The sequence below is a fragment of the Neopsephotus bourkii genome, unplaced genomic scaffold (genome assembly GCF_033783945.1).
Source record: "Neopsephotus bourkii isolate Nb327-2 ecotype Australia unplaced genomic scaffold, CSIRO-AGI_Nbou_v1 NB_804, whole genome shotgun sequence".
Lineage (NCBI taxonomy): Eukaryota > Metazoa > Chordata > Aves > Psittaciformes > Psittacidae > Neopsephotus > Neopsephotus bourkii.
In genome coordinates, this window is record NW_026901300.1 from 2455684 (window position 1) to 2476036 (window position 20353).

General features: G+C 41.3%; 1 protein-coding gene across 3 annotated transcripts in view; it reads right to left on the minus strand.

The window, feature by feature from the left end:
- Nucleotides 1-20353, minus strand: part of MYL10 (myosin light chain 10) — a 64188-nt gene that overhangs the window by 28748 nt on the left and 15087 nt on the right. For 2 of the 3 annotated variants that reach the window (XM_061355518.1, XM_061355523.1), the window contains exons 2-3: nt 19863-20042; nt 8704-8770 (exon numbers count right to left, since the gene is read on the minus strand). The gene's annotated coding sequence lies outside the window, so the exon portion shown is untranslated. The remainder of the gene's footprint in view (nt 1-8703; nt 8771-19862; nt 20043-20353) is intronic. The other variant, XM_061355524.1, reaches the window with a different exon arrangement.

Sequence of the window (20353 nt, forward strand, 5' to 3'; positions counted from 1 at the left end):
ATGAAAAGTGCAGGAGAATGGATTATGCTGACAGTGAAGGCCCAGTTAGTTCTCATAGCACGTGACAGCACATCCTGCCAGCATAGGGCATAAGGGTGGGACCCATCCTGACTCTCAGGTAATGGACACCTGTGAGGCAAACTGAGCACCCCAAGTACCAACCTCCTGAAAGCAAGCAAACACATTCACGATGATGGTTAAACAATTTGAGTCTTCAGGTTGACTCATCTGAGGCTGAGTTCTTAAGTATTCTGGTGTCTGTGGATAGAACCTTACAGAATAAGGACCCGAAGCCACGTTTGAATGTCTTTGTTCCTGTCTTTACCAGTCTGTGGTAATCTTTACTCTGAGCTCAGACTAATCAAGTTCTTTTAACTTAGGACCCCCCAAGCTATCCTCATTCTGTTGGATGAATTATACTGTTGTGACATGTCTCGACCTGCTGTTCAACTCAGTTAGCTATCTAACCCATTTTACATTCCTGGCACTTCAAAACACAGACATTAGTTATGTATGCATGTGAGCCAACCCCAATGTACTCAGAAATGCAACACAAAATCCCATGATAGTTTGAAAATCCACAGTACAGTCACTCAAACAGGAGGAAATGCAAATGTCACATTCAGAGGTATTGTCATACTCCAATATACTCCATACAAGTATCCCAAAAGCATGACTCAACACCCCAAAGGACATGTTTCAGAGGACACAAGGTTTGAGAAATAATAATAAACTGTAAGAATTGCATCTCAGGTGGGCTAAATTACTCCCTGAGATACCAGTCTTCCTTCCTTGTCTGTGAAGGAAATGTCTTTAACTTGAGCTTTTTACTTTAAAAATCAATGAAAGAAATCTGGGCCATGAACCCAGCATCTTGGCCATACAAAGATACTCCCTAAAGCACAAAGTCAGATATCAATCCATAAGAACAGACAAAACTGAAATGTTCTGGATGCACAGAGAGTTGAACTTGTGTAAGAAACAAACTGGACCCACATTATACCCTTCAGAACAAGTCAAGACAAAGGCTTCTAAGAAGCCCAAATCTCTCCTGAAAGGAAGAATAGCAACTGCTGATGGTACCCTCTTTGCTAGTAAGTTGCAGGTCAGAATATGTACATGGTGATGCTGCTGTACAGACTGTCTGTTGTACCCTCTGCAGGCATGAAAGCTGTTCCCAGGAGATAATTGCTGTTGGCTCACCTCTTCCACTGAAACTCAGGCAGCTGTAATGTCAGTTCAAGCCAGGTTACTACAAAGGGGTGAAAATAAACATACCAGCTATCCTCAGAATGAACTTGGATCAGGCACTTCTGTGATACTGCTCAGCATAACCGCAGGTGGACATCACGCACCACCTCACTGGAAAAGTACAGAGCAATGCCATGAGGAAAAAGTCCATAGGGAAAGGAAAAACACCGGGCATCTAAACTGAAAGACACTTCTCATTACAAATTGTGGCTCCCAATCAGCCCTCAGCCTAACTACCATGAGCAAATGGCATTAATAATAATAGTAATAGCAGCGACTGCAGAGGTAGGGCTTCCATGACCTTCAACAGCAAGCTGAAAAACTTAACAAGCTCCTAAAAAAATGGAATTAGGGAATAGCCTCTTTTTTCTATTAATTTAATTTTCTTCTGGGGAGCAAGTAATGTTCCCTCACCAGTGGACATAATGCTGTATTAGAAGGAAACAATCATAATAATCCTGGAAATACTCAGTATTCAATTTCAGACATAAGGGTGCCATTCAGGACTCATAGTTCACATGTATGTGTCAGTCAGAGAGAGCACAGAAGAAATCACAGTCCCTCAGGAAGGTTTCTGCTGTGAACTCCCAGCCTAAGGTTTCTCTCAAATATGCCAGGCAGAGGGGAATTAACCTCATTAAGCCACTCTTCCCTACTGAGCATCTACTTCAGTGAGGCAGGTAGATGTACAGTCTGTTCAGACCATATTTTCAGATGTTGTTTAATGTGTTTATGTATGATCAAGTCCTCTTCACTCATTTAGCCATTCTAGTTGTGCGCTGTGCAGAAACTTAATGTAGAGTGGGTGGGTGTGGGTTGGTGAACAGAGGCCATTTACATTTGGCATTTGTCAGTTTGACATGAAAGCAGCTCATGTGCAAGAAGGCATCAACTACATGTCATTCAGAGATCCACTTATAAATGTTCTGTGTAAGGAAATACACAAATATTCAAGGCTAATAGAGGTGCAGAGAGAAGTAACTTTAGCAAATCCAGTCACCACTCCATCCTTACAGCTTAGTCCTGGACAGTTTGCCTACTTCTTACCGGTAACCTGACAGACCTTGGAAGATACGGGCTCCCTGAAGACAAACTGCAAGTAGATTACTCCTATGCTACCCTACTCCAGCCTTTAGGCCAAGGAATGTGTTATGTATCCTGAGATTTCAGTAGGAGCTCTTGGATATTCAGAGGGGGTTTTTAATCAATTCACTTACCTACTTGACAGAAAGCACAGTTTAAGTTTCTCATGTGTAAGATAGGATGTCTAGGTGTCCTGCAATGTTAAGAGGCTAAAAAAACCCACCCCAGAGCTCTTCAAGTAGCTCTTTCTCATTGTAAACCACCCTTGACTTCCTGATTTGTTTGAGGAAAAAGCCACTGAGTGTGTAGACGTCTTTTATCCCTCTTAGCCACAATTCCTTTGAGAAATCCAACAGCGAAGGTGGATACAATTATTGTAAATAATGTTGGATAGAACCCAGAGCAGATGAAGGTAGGAGGATACAGCTCAACAAGAACAGAAGTGGTTTCTAATGAGAGAGGGAATATTTCACTCTCAGCATGGCTATTAGTATGCCCTACGCATTAATTCAGCCAAGAACTCCTGAAGTAGCAGAATGAGTTTCTATTCACTAAAGTGGCAGGCACTGACATGGTTGCCTTCATTTCAAGTCTTACAGTTAATACTTTCCTGATTCCTTCATGAAGAATTATATGATGAGTTAAACCCTTTGAGGCACTAGGAACCTAACAAGATCTTAAAACCAGCACTGAAGGCAAATATTCCAGTCTAGTCCATTCAAGGCAGTCCTTCCTTCACTTTGAGTTTTATTTTGATGATTTTCTCTATTTCTGTACAGTTGTGTGACAGGATTTATCATCTTGAAATACAAGCTCTAACAATTCTAGCAGAGGTGTGAAGATGGTGGATATTTTTTTCAGCCTTCCCCTGCCATTCTCCTGGAACTGTCCAATTGGCCCTGAACTGTCCATTTTACTGGTGATCAACCAGAATATGAGCTGGGGTAATGGTTTACCTTAAAATCCTGGGGTCTATCTCTAGCTTTCTTTAAATCTCTGCCTTTTCACTATTCTTTCATTTCCTAGACAGTCCTGACTTCCTCACAGGTTAAGGTCACTTATCCTTCCAGCCAAAACGTGAGTAACTCCTTTTCTTCTTTCCCTACTGGTGTCCTGCAAGGACTGCAGTGCAGGATGATCATGCTCTTTCTGAGGATCCCTTTTCACGCTGCTTCCCAGATCTAGAGCTGACAGAAAAGCAAGAGAAGGAAGACAGGAAGGGTGAAGGGGATTATTTTCATGCTGACAAAGGTATGCGTGAGTAACTTCTCTGGTGTGCCACTCCAAGGCTTCCATCTCCACAAGGGAACTTTGCATTCCCAGAGCAGCCGAAATCCTGAGAGTCTGAAGTGGAATTCTGTTACAGTTACATTCAGGCATTACTCTTTAAGCCAAATACAGCCTGAGTATTTGGTTCCTAGAGGATCTAGCTACAAATCATATATCCTTGTGACATCTCCCATGTCACACAAGAAGCAAAAATGTCCCACACTCCTTTTTCTGCATATTTTTCTTTCTTATCTTACACATATATTTGCACAGCAGCAGGAGCTGTTACTTGTTCTGCAGTTATGGAGCACCTCATACAATGGAATTGGAGCCCATGACCACACTTTGTAGGTGCTATTGCAAGGCTGATAAAGAATTAACTGCAGTCAGCAGCAAAAGCTGCTTTCAGGCAGCACACTCCTGAAAATGAGAGCAAAATTCAGGGAAGGGCCGAGTGCCTGCAGTTCACATTGACTCCAGCCCAGGCTGTGGTAGCTCAGCAGCTCTCAGCATCTCTGAGGATTTATTCTGCAGCATGTTTGCTTTTGCCTCCAGCGTGCAATGGGAGGAAGCCAGTAGTGTGGCTGAAAACCACAGCTCCCAGCCACTTCTCCCCTCAGTGCTGAGTGAGAGGGTGAAAGCTTGCAGACCAGCCGTTACCTTTCTTGCGCGCACATCTCAGCGGGAATAAAAGCAAAACACAGAGCTGAATTTATTCCTAGCCAACGGAAATTTCATATTGAGGGTTACAGGCGTCCTGTGCCTCTTAAAAGCAAGTAATAAAATGCTGCTCTCAATTACAAATTGTATTTACATTTAAACCCCCATACGGTTTGGTGAGGTGGAGGGAGGTTTCAGATGTATTAGCAGCAGTGTTGTGCCTTGATCAGTTACAATTTTCCACATGCTGTAATGAACAATTAATGCCTCCACCTTTGTTTTTTCCTCCGTCTTGCAAACTAACCCTGTGGCTATGCCAGGTCAATGGGCAGCAGATGAGACACAACTTCTGCCTAATGCTATGAACAAAAATAAGCAAATACATTGAAATGACCATCTCTACAAAGCCTTCTGTAATAGGATTCACACACTAAGTATAAATTCAATAGCAGTTGATTTTTTTAGGTAACTTCCTGGACTGAACTTTTCAAAATGTAGGGACATTTAACAGGAAAACGCACAAACACATGCAAATGTGCACAGCTACAAAAAGTCAAATTTGAGCTACAAAAGTCAAATTCCCTTCTCTCTGCCTTCAAGCAGTGATTAAGGCAAAGCAGTCATTGTCCTACATAGTGCACAAGTCTTGTGGCTGGCCCTTGGCTTTTGCAGAAGCCATGTGTGTGTCGCTCAGTGCCAGCTGATAGCTGAAGGCACATTTTTGGGTGCATTTCTGCACAGAACTGGTCAGTATTGCCTAGAAGGCCTCAACATGGATTCTCTACTCAACATTTAATAAAACCTGCTCCAGGTCACTGCTCTGACAATGCTCTTCCTCCTTAACCACACTAAGCCTATACAGGAGATCATCACTAAAGACCCTCAAGACTGCCTAGCACTTGGTATCATGATCTGCCTTCCCAGACATCTGCATTAGCAATGTCAAAAGGTGTTTTGATATCAAAAGATATTTTGATATCAACAATGTCAAAAAGTGTTTTGATAACACCTAATATCAAAAAATAGCCAGTAGGTCCTGTTCACCTTTAGTCAAAATCTGATAGAACAACCTTTCTCTGAGGTTTGTGGGAACTCCTAAGAGAATAGAAACGTTTCTTCTCTATGTTCATAAACGCTTGTCCAAGTCACTGGTCCTGGCCAATAATGCTTAATTGCACCCAGTGATACCCAAGCATTGCAGGACTATTTCAGGGGTATAAATGGGAGAAGTGGTTTTATTCGCCATGAAGACAATCTACAGTTCTACTGGGGACGGGCAAGGTCCCTGAAGGGAGCAAGTCTAGCAGCATAAGCAGCAAGAAAAAATCCAAAGAAATCAGGACAGAACTCAGTAACAATTCTGTACCATAAACCAGCATTGAACAGACAGTTATCTCGTCTTCCATGGGGATTAGTGATGACAGATAAGAAGTAATAGGCTCAGATTGCAACATGGGAGATTTTAAGTTAGGTACCAGGAACAATTTCTGCCTGCAAGGATAGACAGGTAGATTGTCCAGGGAAAGTGTGGAATTTAAAGGGGTTTTCTAAACCTCAGTTACTCTGAATCTGCTTTGGTTGTAATGGTGCTCACACCCCGATATTGCTGACCAAGGCTGAGGCCTCAGATGTGAGAGGATGTTCCAAGCTGTAAGTGACAAATTTATAGGCATGTCTTTTCCTCATATTTACCTCCAACACTGCAGTGACAGCCATACTGGAAAAGACGGGGCCAGATCCACTGTTAGCTTAAATCACCTTTACAATCAAGAGAATCATAGAATCATAGAATGGTTGGGATTGGAAGGGGTTGCCCTGGCTGTGGTGCAGGACCTTGCAGAGCTGTGAGTAGAGCTGTCTCAGTTTACTATGGCTAACCTGCTTTGCTTTTATTTATAAATAATACATTTATGACACAATGCCTATAAATAGTATTCCATTAATTTTATTGCTTGTTTAGATATTTCCCTAAAGGGCTAATACATACTTACTGTTGTGTTACTATTTCAGCTTCTGTTAGTTTGCAGCTAAACCATACAGTCTACTTGGAGCTGAGGCTAAGCTCAGCAGCTCGGCTTGGGATGAAGAGCACATTTGGAGTAATTAGATTTGTGGGTTTAGGTGGTTTGGGTTTATTTTTTTAGGGTATAACAGTGTAATAAAAAGAAATGGCTGTAATTTATAGCCCAGCGGTTGGCAAGGGCTTGTCTGGTCTAGGATTATTTTTTTTTTAATAGCAGAAATTTTAAATTTAGGTTAGAATTTCAAAGAAGCTTTGTACCCACAACTAAGGGTTCAGTGCTGCCAAGCTCTGCATTTGAAAGTCACGAATGAGGCACAAAAATACCAATTTTAACTTAAAATAAGAAGGCATCGATACAAACTCATACACATATACTGACACGGATATCCAGGTACCTCTGAATAAGGGTGATGTTTAATTTTGTATCAAATTCACTCTTCATCAGGGACTAGTGATAGGACAAGGGGGAATGGGTTTAAAGTGAAACAGGGGAAGTTCTGGTTGGAGATAAGGAACAAGTTCTTCTCTGTGAGGGTGCTGAGGCGCTGGCACAGGGTGCCCAGAGAAGCTGTGGCTGCCCCATCCCTGGCAGTGTTCAAGGCCACGTTGGACAGAGCTTTGGGCGACATGGTCTAGTGGGAGGTGTCCCTGCCTGTGGCAAGGGTTAGAACTGGATGATCTTACGGTCCCTTCAATCCAAACCAGTCTGGTATTCTATGATTCTAAGATTCCATGTTTGGTTAAGTAACCTTAAGGTAATAAAATTAAAAATATTTTTGTTTTGCTTAATTAGCAGCAATTTTCAGTGAGAACCTGGGAATAATTATTCTCTGTGCCACAATACTGTGATGCAGAGGGTTGACCAATGTACAGGGGGGTTGTACAGGGGGGTTGGAGGAATTCGATTGCTTAAGCAAAGGTATTGTCTGTACCTATCATGCCTACTAAGCAGAACAAAAGCACTAGCTATTGATAAGGAAAAGCAGACACCTGGTTCTATTGACAAGGAAAAGCAGACACCTGATTCTACTGATAAGCACCTATTGATAGGGAAAAGCAGACGCCTGAATCTACTGTTAAGGGGGAGAAGCAGATGGTTGATGGCTGGGACCAAACCCTAAGGCCATACGTGAAGACTAAAAGGTGAAAAGTTAAAGAAGAGGAAGACTCATTTACTTCATCTTGAAGACCCCTACCCACAGGAGGAAGACTCATTTACTTCATCTTGAGACCCCTGCCCATGACCAGAGGGGGCACTGCGCAGGCGCAAAGGACCTTCTAGCTCACTGTAATACGAACCGGGGATAGGACATGAATAGGCGTATGGTGCAACCTGATAAATGTAGAGGGAAACAACACTGGGGCACGCATGACTTTTGGAGGACCAATCCCCCGTGCGTCTTCAGCTGAATAAAGCATACCTACTTTACAACTTTAACGAAGTTGTGGAGTCTATTCCGCTATCAATAGGTGCTTATCAGTAGAATCAGGTGTCTGCTTTTCCTTGTCAATAGAACCAGGTGTCTGCTTTTCCTTATCAATAGCTAGTGCTTTTGTTCTGCTTAGTAGGCATGATAGGTACAGACAATACCTTTGCTTAAGCAATCGAATTCCTCCAACCCCCCTGTACAACCCCCCTGTACATTGGTCAACCCTCTGCATCAACTGCACCAGTTTAGGTTATGAGTTTGGGTTTCTTTTTTACATTCCGGTATTTGCTTTCCATGTGCATTTATTACCAAGTTTTACTCTACAATAATGAAAGCCCAAAACTCCTATTTTGAGTTTCACACAAACTAAGATTCTCTAATCATCTGGCTCTGGGGACTCTAGACTTAAGAAGAACACTAAACATGATAAGAATAAAAAAAAAAACCTCAGGAGAGCTATGAATAAGGTGTGTTGTTTATCAAGAAAGTTCAGACTTTGCTTTCTTTGCAAGAGTTCAATCCTCAGCATAACAAATACCTTCTCGTAAGGAGAACTTCTAAGACAAGAGCTTCCTGAAAAATAGAATTGCCTCTTTACCTGCTGAGTGCCTTTGTAGAGTAAATCCTCATTAGATGGTACAGACAAATGCCAGCATACCAAATAGACCAACTTTAGTCAAAACATATTACATGAGTTCCCATTATGCTGTGCTCTGGTTCTGTAAATGCTTATGGTTAGATATTGTGAAAGAGGGGCCCCTTCAAAATGATGTACTGACCTGGCTTGTTCCAAAGCTATCCAGAAGCAATGAAACAGTGTGCCACTGACTCCCACTGCACCTTGGATCACAGTCACAGAGTGTAAAGGTAAACGTATGAAAAAGGATTTGCAGGACTCAGAAGCCACTTGAGAGCATGTTTTCATTCAGGCACAATTGCTGATTACATCCCACTGTCCCAGTGCATAACCCTGCCTCATAGACTGACTCTGTTTTCTTAAAGCAGAAGTCCACTTGCCCATGTTATTGTAATCCAAAGAAGTGCTGCCTTGGTGCTGAAGCAATGGCACATTAGCACCATGTTACTGGAATACATCAGAGCAATTGTGCACTAATGCTGTATTACTTAACAATAGGGCATCTCAGTAACAACACTCACAGTAATTCTGAGTACTCCTGCTGAGGTGAAAGAGACATCTTAATGGGAGACCCTGACATTTCTGCAGACCCATCTACATTCCTTCAAATCAACACAGTGATTGCCTGAGCATGAGGTCACAAAGAGCCCTGTAAAAACATTCAATCACTAAAAGGTCCAAACCCCATGTCAAAACATAACTCACAGGAGTATGTGAAATCATACCGGGCTTTGAGCTAACTGCATTAACTTTGGAAACAATCTAGGTAGTGAAAGAAGGGCATTTCAGAGCTCTTCAAAAAAGTCTCAACAGTATTCCAGCCTTAACAGTATTCTGCTGTCGTGATTCAAAAAACTCGAATGTCTGCAGTGGTCACAGAGCAATTCATTTAGAAGAATTCATACAAAATGCCATTTGTTCCGGCTACTGGATCTGAAGCTACCAAGGCGTGTAACTGTTTATACAGGTTTTAAAGCAAATACTGATCCCCTAGCCAGGCCTGGGAAAATCTCAGCAGCCCCCCCTGCAACAGCAAAATGACCTGTACAAAAGAACTGCACAAGATAAAACTGAAATACCTAAAAAAGGCACAAGCCTGTCATAGCTTCTCTTTCCAGTCCCAGTGACAACCTGCTGTTCATATTGATTTTGTGTAAGTATAGCTTCAGCTAGAGATTACACCTTGCACCACCACAGCTCTAATACTACAAGAGTTTCTTTTGTCTCAGTCAAAGCTGAGTCAGCATAAGGGTTCTACAGTGGAAAGTTTGTGCAAAGCAAACCAGAATATAAATACAGCAGTCATGAAGAAACTCAAAATGAGAACTAAACGTACAGTAGCTCACTCCACTTCCAAAGCCTGCATTTGGGGACACAACGTGTTCTAGACAGTCCAGTTGAAATTCCCATTCAAACAGCCTCTACACTGAAAACACCAGGGAAGATTTTCAGTGATGTGGCCTTTAACGTGCAAAGCATTTACATGGCCAAGATCTGTCTTTTGTCTGCAACAGAAGAAAAGACAGATTTTATTCAGAGCTTCACAATGAAGTTTAGGATTTATTTTGCTTCTAAATTTCTTTCAACCTAAAAACATTGGGCTTGATTCTTACAGCTTGTGAAGTCACATTTGGGCAGAGTGGAAGTAAGAAGCTTGCTACTGATACTTGTAGGTACCCTACATTCACTTTTACATGTGCACAATGACTATACAAGTTGTCTCGGTGCAAATCCACTTTCATCAGTAACACAGGTTAATATGCCACAGTGTGAACATGAGTGGCTAATATGCTGGCACACGGCCTGTTCTGCCATTCCTGCCACCAGGCATATAACCTCCTGCAGACAGGTAGGACAGACAACATCGAATGTTAACATCTCCAACCACTTCAGTGACAGCAATCAGTTCATCTGTGGAAGCAACATAAAGTGCACAAGGTCTCACCAAGCCAGTGACAAACACTGACAGTGGAATCCCTGTCATCTGAGTCCCAGAGATCAAGCCCTTGCGGCTTGCTAATATTTTACATTACTTTTATTCATTAGTATGCCTAAGTGCTCTGCTACAGGTAGACTTCTCCTTCTAGCACACTCAAGGCAACCTCTTCCAAGGAAACCTATGATGTTCACAACAATCTTTTTGTATTTAACTGCGATTTAATGCAAAAGTGGGTGATTTCACTAAAAACCTGCAGAAAATTTACAATGCTGCTTGTGGATTTGGTTTGCTAATGGTGTTTTCAGTGAAAAACATTTGTTTGAGTGAAATCTGATGAATCAAAACAATCCTGCTTCTGAAGGAAGACTCTGGATATCCAGACTAATTCAGAAAGAGATCAAATTTTGTGTCAAAACATGTAAAAATATGACTGTTCAGATTTAAATGTCGAAAATAAATATTGTGTCAGTTTATGAAGAACTGAGCACAAATTAAGCAGTTGTAAAATGTGAGAATCTTATCATGAAACACATAAATATAACTTTTTACCCAGAAATATGGCTTTTTTACCCAGTTACCCAGTTCAGTCATCAGATGCTACAACGCAATAGGTTCAATGAATGTGGATGGGAGAATCCCATCTGCAAGATTCTTAATCTTTCAATACTAGGAATACTTAAAATGCCAGAGTGACAGCATAAAGGGCAAACAGATTTAGTAATCATGCTGATTCCACTTCTTCCTGAAAAGGTTCTAACATCATCAGCAAAGCATCCAAAGCAGTAGTTACATTTTTTTAAGGAAATGCACAAACTTTGAATGGCATATTGCTGTTTTTTCTGTTGGATACTGTTTTGTTCCCTGTCTAAAGGGCGATTCCCATCCAGTGCCCAACAACAGCAATGAGGTTAAATTGGTTTGGATGATATCAGCTACATGTAATTAAACCAGCAGCCCATGTCCGATCTTTTCTGTGACCATGTTAGGTGTTAAATTAAGGTCTGATTAAGAGTGTGCTGCTGCAGTTAAGGTCAAGGACTAAAGATCACAAGCTTTGTTTCATCTAATAACAATAAAGACTGTCTGGCTGCCAAATACCACAACAGCCCTTGTTCTCCTATCAGACTGCTGTCCAGCTAGAGGGATCTGATTTCACTGGTATCCCTTTTTAAACCCTACTTCTAAGAGGGTTTGTAGCTATTTCATCTGTACTAAGCAGTGCCATGTTACCCGAGGCTATTCGGTACATTCTGTATGATCAAAGCAGAAATGCAGCAGCTTCTGACGAAGAGTTATCATGGCTGAGGGGAAAAAAATCCCAAGGAAGGAGAAAAAAAGATACAATGCTACAAAATACCAGGTCATGCCACCAAAGTAAACACCCACAGGTAAGCTCATAACATGAGAGCACACAATGGTGGACACTGCACATGTGTTTGCTTGGTACAAATCACAGGCTTCCACCAGCAGTCAGCAGGAGACATGTGTCAGACAGCACAGAGGAGAGATAAAAGCAGAGCGGTGAAGAGAAAAACCAGCAACTTATTTGTAGGATGAAGACAAGAACTAGTGCCTAAGAGCTTCTCCCTGCGTGTTTTCCACAAAGACAGGTCAGGAGACGTTACCAGAGCAGTTCTGTTATGAGAGAACACAATTCCTAGTACCCAATAAAGTGTTCCCATGAAACATGCCCATATTAATCTCAAACGAATACAAGGTGCTGGGACATGTTAGTTTCCCAAAAAGGAGGGTGGAGCAGAGTAAGAAACCATATGGCCCCAGAACAATTTCCCACAGACACATCCTATTGTATGTTTCCATACTTGGGGTCCAGTTTCAGAGCAGCTACCCATTCATTCTTCAAGAGTCATCTGAAGTGTCCTTCATCTGCTCCTAGCACTTAATAGACTAATAATAGAGCACTGTTCATACCTGGAAGGACAATTTTGCTGCTCTGTGAGGCTGCACACAGAAAACCCATCATAGGGCCACACTGAACACACTAAAACCACTACCTGTTTGATAGTTCTTTGTGAATTGCATTGTACATGTGATCAAGAAAATTCCTGGAGGTGTCTTGATGCTTTGCATTTCAGGATTTGACATACAGTTTCCTAACAAACTCTGAGTGAATCCCAAAAGATTCAATGATACAGTTCAACATGGATGAGCTTCCAACTCTATGGTTGCCACTGTGCTACAGCTCTCTGCAGAGCTGGCTTTGCTGTGGGAGATTCCAGGCTTCCTGGAACCTGAGTTACATCAGAAATACAGTGAACACCACAAAATAGCCAGGTGTGACAAATGACTTCTCTGTAACAGCAGAACTGTGTTCACCATTGGGAATCAGTGCCTGAACAGGAAAGCTACCTTGTAATGACATTAATGACAAAATGTTAAAAAACCCAATCACATTAAAAGGGCAGGTTTGGTTTGGTTTGATTTGATTCACTTCATCATTCTGCTTGCTAAATTTTACAAGAAATATTGTACACAGAGAGCTACAGTTTTACTTCAGTGTTGGAGACTGTGGTCAAAGCATTTAAACTCAATGGTTTAAGACTGAACATATATATCAAGATGACAGCCCTGAGCAGTCCAGATTCACTGCTGCGAGTCAAAGAAAGCTGCTTTTGAAAGTGATCCTTAGTTTTGAAAACTGAGCCAGTGTTGATAAGGCACTTTGCTACCATTTTACATACTGAAACTTAAGCATGTCAGTCTGGATCCAAATAGAAATAAAAGGTCAGTTTGGTGGCAGGTCAGAACACTGCAGCTCAGCCACTTGCTCTGGTACTGGAGCAACATGGTAGCATCATGCCCTGGCATCTTTCGCTTCCCAGGCTGAATGAGCAGGGACCCAGGCACAAGTAGCCTGGCAATGGCTCCACACATAAATCCAGGGTGAACTCAGACTCCTGCTTTGGACTCTGAAACTGATGATAGAAGGACTGCTTTTGAAAACATTCCAGCCTTGTCCTGGATAGCTGCATTACGTTATTTCAGTATCTGCACTATTCCCTGAACTACACTTCAGCAAGTAGAAGAGGGATTGTTGTACGTATTATGGCAATGTCATTTTTTTGTTTTATGCAACTGGAAAACTTAAGGGCAACTGCTTCAATTCTGTGCTGTGTAGTGTTCACAGTAACACCTGCTTACTGGATAGACAGAAAAAAGCCCTTATATTTCTTCTTTATTGCAATTTATTACTCTAGCTTGAATGGTTCCTGGTGACTTCCTAAGATTAATGTTAATATTCTGATCGGAGTCTTCCCTCTGGAGTTTTATTATGGGTTTTGAACATTCATTTCATTTAACATACACATGGGAGCAAGTCTGGTGGTTCCAAAAATATTTGTAGTTGGAAATCACAGTGATTTTTGTTAGGCTCAGTGCCAAAGAAATCACAAATCAGAAGTCTGTTATAGAGTAGTTCCAATTTCTTGGCATCAAAATTCCTCTTTATGTATATGCAGAGTGTGATGTTTTCCCTAGCTATATGGCACTCAAGGTTTACTGACAAATGCATTGCTTATCTATTTTCCAAGGTTTCTGGTGGAACTAGTTTGTCTAGCCAAGTGGGGATTCCTAGGGATTTTATGGACTTCCTGTGTGAGCCAGAGCCTGCCCATTGAGTATGCATCTTTCTTTATCACAGCTGGTGTTTTTGAACCAAAGTGTGGAGTAGAAATTTCATCCCTGATTTTTTTTGGCTGGATCGATTGTTTAGTCTAGGAACTCTCAAAGAGACTTTCTAGGTGCTGGAATTCCTCTTTTTCTTCAGTCAGCAACTGATGTTGCATGGTGTACATCAGAGTCCAGAGTAACATCTTAGTGAGCAAAGATTTATGTTCATCCTAACACTCCTTGACATTAATGAGTATTACAGACATGTATCCCCATGGATTAAGTTGAGAACATACCCCAGAGTGTGTGGAGTTTGTCATTAGGGCATCACACTATTAAAACCAACAGAGAAATTCCAAGGATAAGAAAGCAATTGGATCTCTTCCCTTCTCTCTGCTGGAGCACATGTAAGAGATACACTTTAAACCTCCTTGTGCTTCCAGCCCTCTCACACCAGTTCCTGCATTCATTTTTAGTTGTTAATGACTTCAAAGAAGAACTGATGCCACTTCTAAGACATTTCCCATACAACATCATTAGAAATATTTTGCTGGCAGAGATTGTTTCTGTAGCTCTGTAGTGTTCCCTAAGTAAGGAACTTCCACATAGCTGGGGGAGCTAAGAGAGTATTTAGTTTCCCCTTAACTAACTACTTAAGGGACTGGATCAATACAATGGGATGACCCTGTACACTCTGTTATCTAGGGATTGTGACTCCTTAATGAAGCATTATGGATCCTATGGGATGTGCCAGAGACCACAGCACAGGCACACCCAATAGCAGTGCATCAGCTACCAAAAGGATATGCTAACTCTGGCTGCATCAGCTCAGCCTGATTTCTGCAGATCTGTGTGGTCAATGTTTGCTTTCCACTACCACTGCTCCAGGTTTTGGGTGTATTTCAAGTGCAGGGCTGCATTATCTGTACATCTTGGGGACAATTCAGCTGCAAGCCAGATAAACCATTCACGAATATAGCCTTCAGGATTTATATTGTGCTATTGGATCAAGGCTAGATCTCCCTTGAAGCTCCAAGTAAAGCTGGGGCTTAAACCCTACAACAAAACTCTGGTGTCAGGGTGCTTGGTTTTAATTCACAATGTCCTAGCTATGGAGTGGAGATTTTTAGGCTGATTATCATCACACATGATGTTTATTAAGCCTTGTGTAGTCCTGCCTGCATCAGCTAACTGCAACATGGAAACAAAACCTTTATGTTTTCCCTCAAGAGTCACCTGTGATGTTTTGGAGAAAGTATTTATAGGAGAACCCTGATTTATCTAATTTGGAAGCAATGGTCCCTGATCAGTCACTTCCCTTGAAACATACCCATTTCTCCCTGAATAAAAGAGGAATAACAATACTAACAGAGCTTTCTAAAATACTTTGAGATCTATGAAGAGAAAGGGTTGTCTGTAAAGTGTTTAAACACCTCAAAAAAAAGGTGCTATATAAATGCATATTTATTGCAGTGCTGACATTCTTATGGCAGCTCTGAATGCAGAATCAAAAGCAGAGGGGGTAGAATATAAGTCAGAATAAGAAACTGTCAGCCTTTAGCCTGTATCTTAAACTGCTTTGAAACGTTGCAGACATTCAGAGAATCCAGTTTGCCAATATTGTATGTGCTACAGTAATTACACCAGTCTGGAATATAAATTTTCCTCTCCCTTCCTAAGAGAGGGCAAAGCTCTTTGGGATATACGCAAATGGAGCTCTAATCCTACCAGCTTTAATGCATGCACCTAATGTTTGGCAGCACAGTTGTCCCACTGATTTCAATAGCTCTACTCAGATGCATGTGTGGAAGTGTTTGCATGATTAGAAGTTAATAGCAGTAACTGCACAGTCCGTACAAGACCCTGTGTGAACAATCTACTTCTGCATGCAAGTGATGATTTTATTGCTGTTCTGTAATTCTGAGTAGTGGCTTTGTGAAAAAGCCTTGTATTTTCTAAAGCAGGAAAATGTTTCTGATCGTGTTTTTCATTGCTAAGCTCTTTGGGGGCTAATTAAAAGAAGTATCTGTTAAATTTATTCATTACTTGGTTCCTTGATAGCAAGAGGCACCTGGTGTAAACATTACAAAGAAAAGCACCAGCAGCCAGACCTCATCAAATTTTAGATGCATTAGGACATTTTATTTAGAGATATGAAATTGGTTTTAATGACTTCAAAAGAAGGAAATGCCAGGAAGAACATAATGTGAGCAAGCTCAGTAAAGCTGTCATGAAGATGCCTGAACCCACTAAAATCTAGGAATTGTATTTGCCCCCCCCCTTCTCCTCTCAATAAGCAGCAATTCCAGCTGCAAATGGCAAAAATATACGTAAAGAACTCCAGGACTAACCAAAACAAGCAGCAGATAAGATGGAGCATCCAAGAGCATGTCTACACTGAAAGTACCATCACTGGAAGACCAGAAGATTGTTTATACTGAGTTGACTGATTCAGTGAATCAGATCCTGAATTTTTACCCCTATGATTTAAGGATGAGAAATCCATCCTTCTTTTGGGGATAACATTTAAACAGGCACTTAATGTTAAGAGTATGTGATACATTCACTTGACTTCATGTTCAAAATGCTTAGTAGTTTCATTCTGTTCCCATTACAGGCTTCAATAAATCAGTAATGAATAGTGAAGCAATACTTTATAACTAAGCATGCATTCAGCACTGTCCCAAATAAAGATGCAATAAATTCATGATCAATAGACTTAATGCAAGTAAAGAACATCAATAATTGTCCTGAAAAAGTTCTCTCTTCATGAGGCAGTAATCTATCCTAAAGGTAGGTTTCATCTTAAGGCACTTTATTCTAACAAGGCATATTCATTCACACTAATTTGAGACAAGCAATTCACGTGAGTCCACTTGATGTTAGTAAAATCATTGCCCAGTTTTAACAGGATGAACCACACCACATCATTTCTTCTTTAGAGAGCTGAAGTTTTGAGATAAGTGTAATATACATAACTGCAACCAAAGAGGTAGAAGATTTATGTTACAAGAAGACCTCTCATTCAGTAGTAGCAGGGCTATAGAAGAATTGGGCTTTTGAAGACTAGAGGAATGGTGTTTTGTGGCCTCTTAGAACACCATGATCTTTTCAAAGGGTCACTTCCCAGTTTGAAAGCCACAGTTTTGTTGACTCCTTTGGTTACATCGGGGTGCCTCATTACTAGGGCAGGAACTTTTCCTCATGCCCTTGCAAATGAAATAAAGACATAGATTTTCCATCCTGCTCTGACCTTTGGAAGATGTTGTCTCTGCCAGTACTGCACTCTCTGGCCCTGGAGAGACTTACCGGTTCAATCCTGACTCTCAGGGAACCAAGCCACCTACTGAATCACAGCCACACTTCCTGAGGCTAACACCTGTGTTTTCCTTGGAGATCACCCCATCCAAGAACTAACGAGGTCAGACCCTGTTTCACTGAGGAGATCCAAGCAGCAGAATTGACCAGACCTCCAGAATTAGATGTGAAACATACCACAAAGCCTCAGAGGACTCTGAGAATGAGGAGCTGTAGCCAGGGAACAGAGTCCCAGCTCAGAAGTGTTGCTTTCAGGCAGAGTACAAGTACAGTATGCTGGAGTATGAAGTCTCCATTCCAGGTTTTAAGTGACTTCAGTGACAGGGCTTTGCTAGGTTTAAGATGAAAACAGGTCTAGACAAGGGGGAGCAATAGAGACTAACTTATAAATGACTCATTCTTACCAGCCCTATATGTGAGGCTTCTGCTTCCACCAAGCCAGGTGACATTTAGCTGCAAAAATATTTAACCTGCTTTTTACAAGGATGTGCATCATTGACTATGATAAAATACAGGGATGTGGGAGAGTCAGGATGCAGCTTTTTCAGGCTGCTCCATCTAAAGAAAAAAAGGCAATAAAAAGGAGGTCTTGACATGAGGAAAACATCCCAATGAAATCCTGCCTTTTAATCTCAGCCACAATCTCTGTTCTAATCATCTTCCCTGCTTTTTAATCCTCTGCTGCACTTCGGTTTTTAATACCCATTCACTTTATCAACTTCACCTGTCTCAGAAGTCAATAAAAGCAGAGGCCACAGTTTTAAAATACACGCAAATGAACTGAGGTACCAAACTCCTTAACTTCTCCAAGATGTGCTGACTACTCACAACTGTTAGTAACTTCCAAGCAATGTATGGGTGATCAGTGCCTTTAAAAATCACTTTAGTGCTTGAAGAACACCACTAAAAACCACAGAGGATAATACTTTCAAAAGCTTCTGACTGAAGAGTATTTTACTTTCAGAAGTGATTTAGGAACTTGGGAATTCAAGAACTGTAATTCCCCCTCCCCACCCTCCCATCTTCTGAAATGCAGAATTATTTTTGTGTGCAGATACTCTTGTAATATACTCACCCATAAGTTTTAGTCCTGCCTCTGAGAGGGAGGCAACATTGTGGATGCAGTTTTACTTCCACCCCTCCTAGGCGGAAGGCTCTCATTGAAGAATAGGGTTTTTTTAGTCTTTCTCCTGTTACCATTTTTTTCCTGACATCTGTTCATCACTAAGCCAGCAATAGATTTAGTGTCCCACTACGATGTATATGAGCTTCCAAAACACTTTTAGAAGAAGGAAGAGATTGCCAAGTGTACAGAGAGACAAGCAAAGCCAATAATGTCATAGCTTAAGCCAGCTTGTTGATAGAGGAGGTTTACAGCTGTCATTAGTGAAATGGAGAAGAGGGCCACTAGTATAAACTCACATCAGTGACAGCTATAGATCAGGGAAAAAAAAAACCTCACCACATGGCAGCATTTTACTGCTGAACTGTTGGCCTCAAATTCTGTTAATGTTTAGCTAATGTGCTGATCTTCAACATTTGGATTGCTGCTGGTAGCAAATCGTCAAACCAGCCTGAGGCCTTCACAAAAGTGTGTTGACTGACCAGAGCCAGATTAAAGCTTCGCAATTCCTCCTACTGATAGTCCTAAGGCATCTGGAGCTAAAGGGGTCAATTCACTTACACCTCCTTGGTCTGAGCTATCTGGATTCTTTAGCAGCTACTGAAGGCAGTGGGGAGTCTGGGATGCTATAGATGTGGTTTGCGTGTATCCCACATACACCTTATGAATTTGGCCAGTTTCTTTGACAGACAGAATGGTTTGATCTTGCCTCCGGAAGTGAGGCTTGTAGGTCACTGCTTTTCAAGCTCCCAAGAAGTCCTCTACCACCACAATTGCTACCTGTAACTGCATACTGAGCTGAAGCAGTTAACTATGCAGCACAGTGGAGTTACATTTAAAACATACTGGTTTCAAGCCTTGCTCCTCCATGGCAAGACACATTTTTAATAGAAAGGTACACATTATTTTCTCTGTGTCTTTAAAGAGGAGGAAGGTTCTCTTCTCTCTTGAAACAGTTTCACAATAGCCTAGCTCCTGTGACCCTAATGAAGGAAAGAAGATTCAGAGCCACTAAGAATTTAGGAAAGACTGCTGTGTATTACACCTGCAGTACTAGTCTGATGCATGATGGTCAGAAGACTGAACTCTTTTGAGCTGGTTTCATATGTCTTTGAGTGTACTGAATGTGGAACTAGTGACAGCAGACAGTGCTGGCACACTGGACAGTGTGGCATAGTGGAATAATGGTTGGAGTCTTAGATACTATGAATATAACTAGAGAGAAACTATTCCAGCAATTGCAATTAATTTTTCAAGGTAAACTTCTTATTGCTGTGCCCACGTTAAGCTACAGGTTACTGTTCCAGAACCTCTTTTCTTGATTGAGTTCAAGCTCTTTCTTTGGAATAGCATTTTAGTTTCCCTTCCTTAATTTAGATAAGGTTTGAGTCACATTTTACTGCATTCATTTTCCTTTGGTTTTCTTTTGCATGGAGAACCCCTCAGCCTTCTGATCTATAATATCAGACACCACTCCTAAAATGATCCTAGCAACCTACCTGGTTTCATCCAAAAAAGTTTTCTCTCAGTTTGCCTCCTGGCCTGAAGTGCTGCTTAGATCTCTCTCACTGCAAGAAACCTTCTCCTCTTCTGCTATTCATCATAGCAATTTCACATGCTCTCTTCAGCTGTTCTCTCCATGGGCTGGTGAAGCTGGTATGGTTATTATCCTCTTTATCCTGTACAAAGTATAAAACAAAGGGAAAAGAAGATTATTTATGGATAACACTGGAGACCACCCATATAGCAAGAAAAATTGAGACAACACAGTTGTTTTCATGGTTAGGGCAGTTATACGCATGCATAGCTTGGATTAGACAGTCCTTCCCATTTGACTTCTGTTCTGCAGTAAATATTTGTAACTTTGCTGATAAAGCAATCCTGGATTTCTCAGCTGGGATTTCATGTGGACAATAAGCTGTGGGCCTGAAGTGTGGGATCTTTAACAAGCTTTCTTGAATAGACATTTGTTCCACTCTCTATCTTGGTC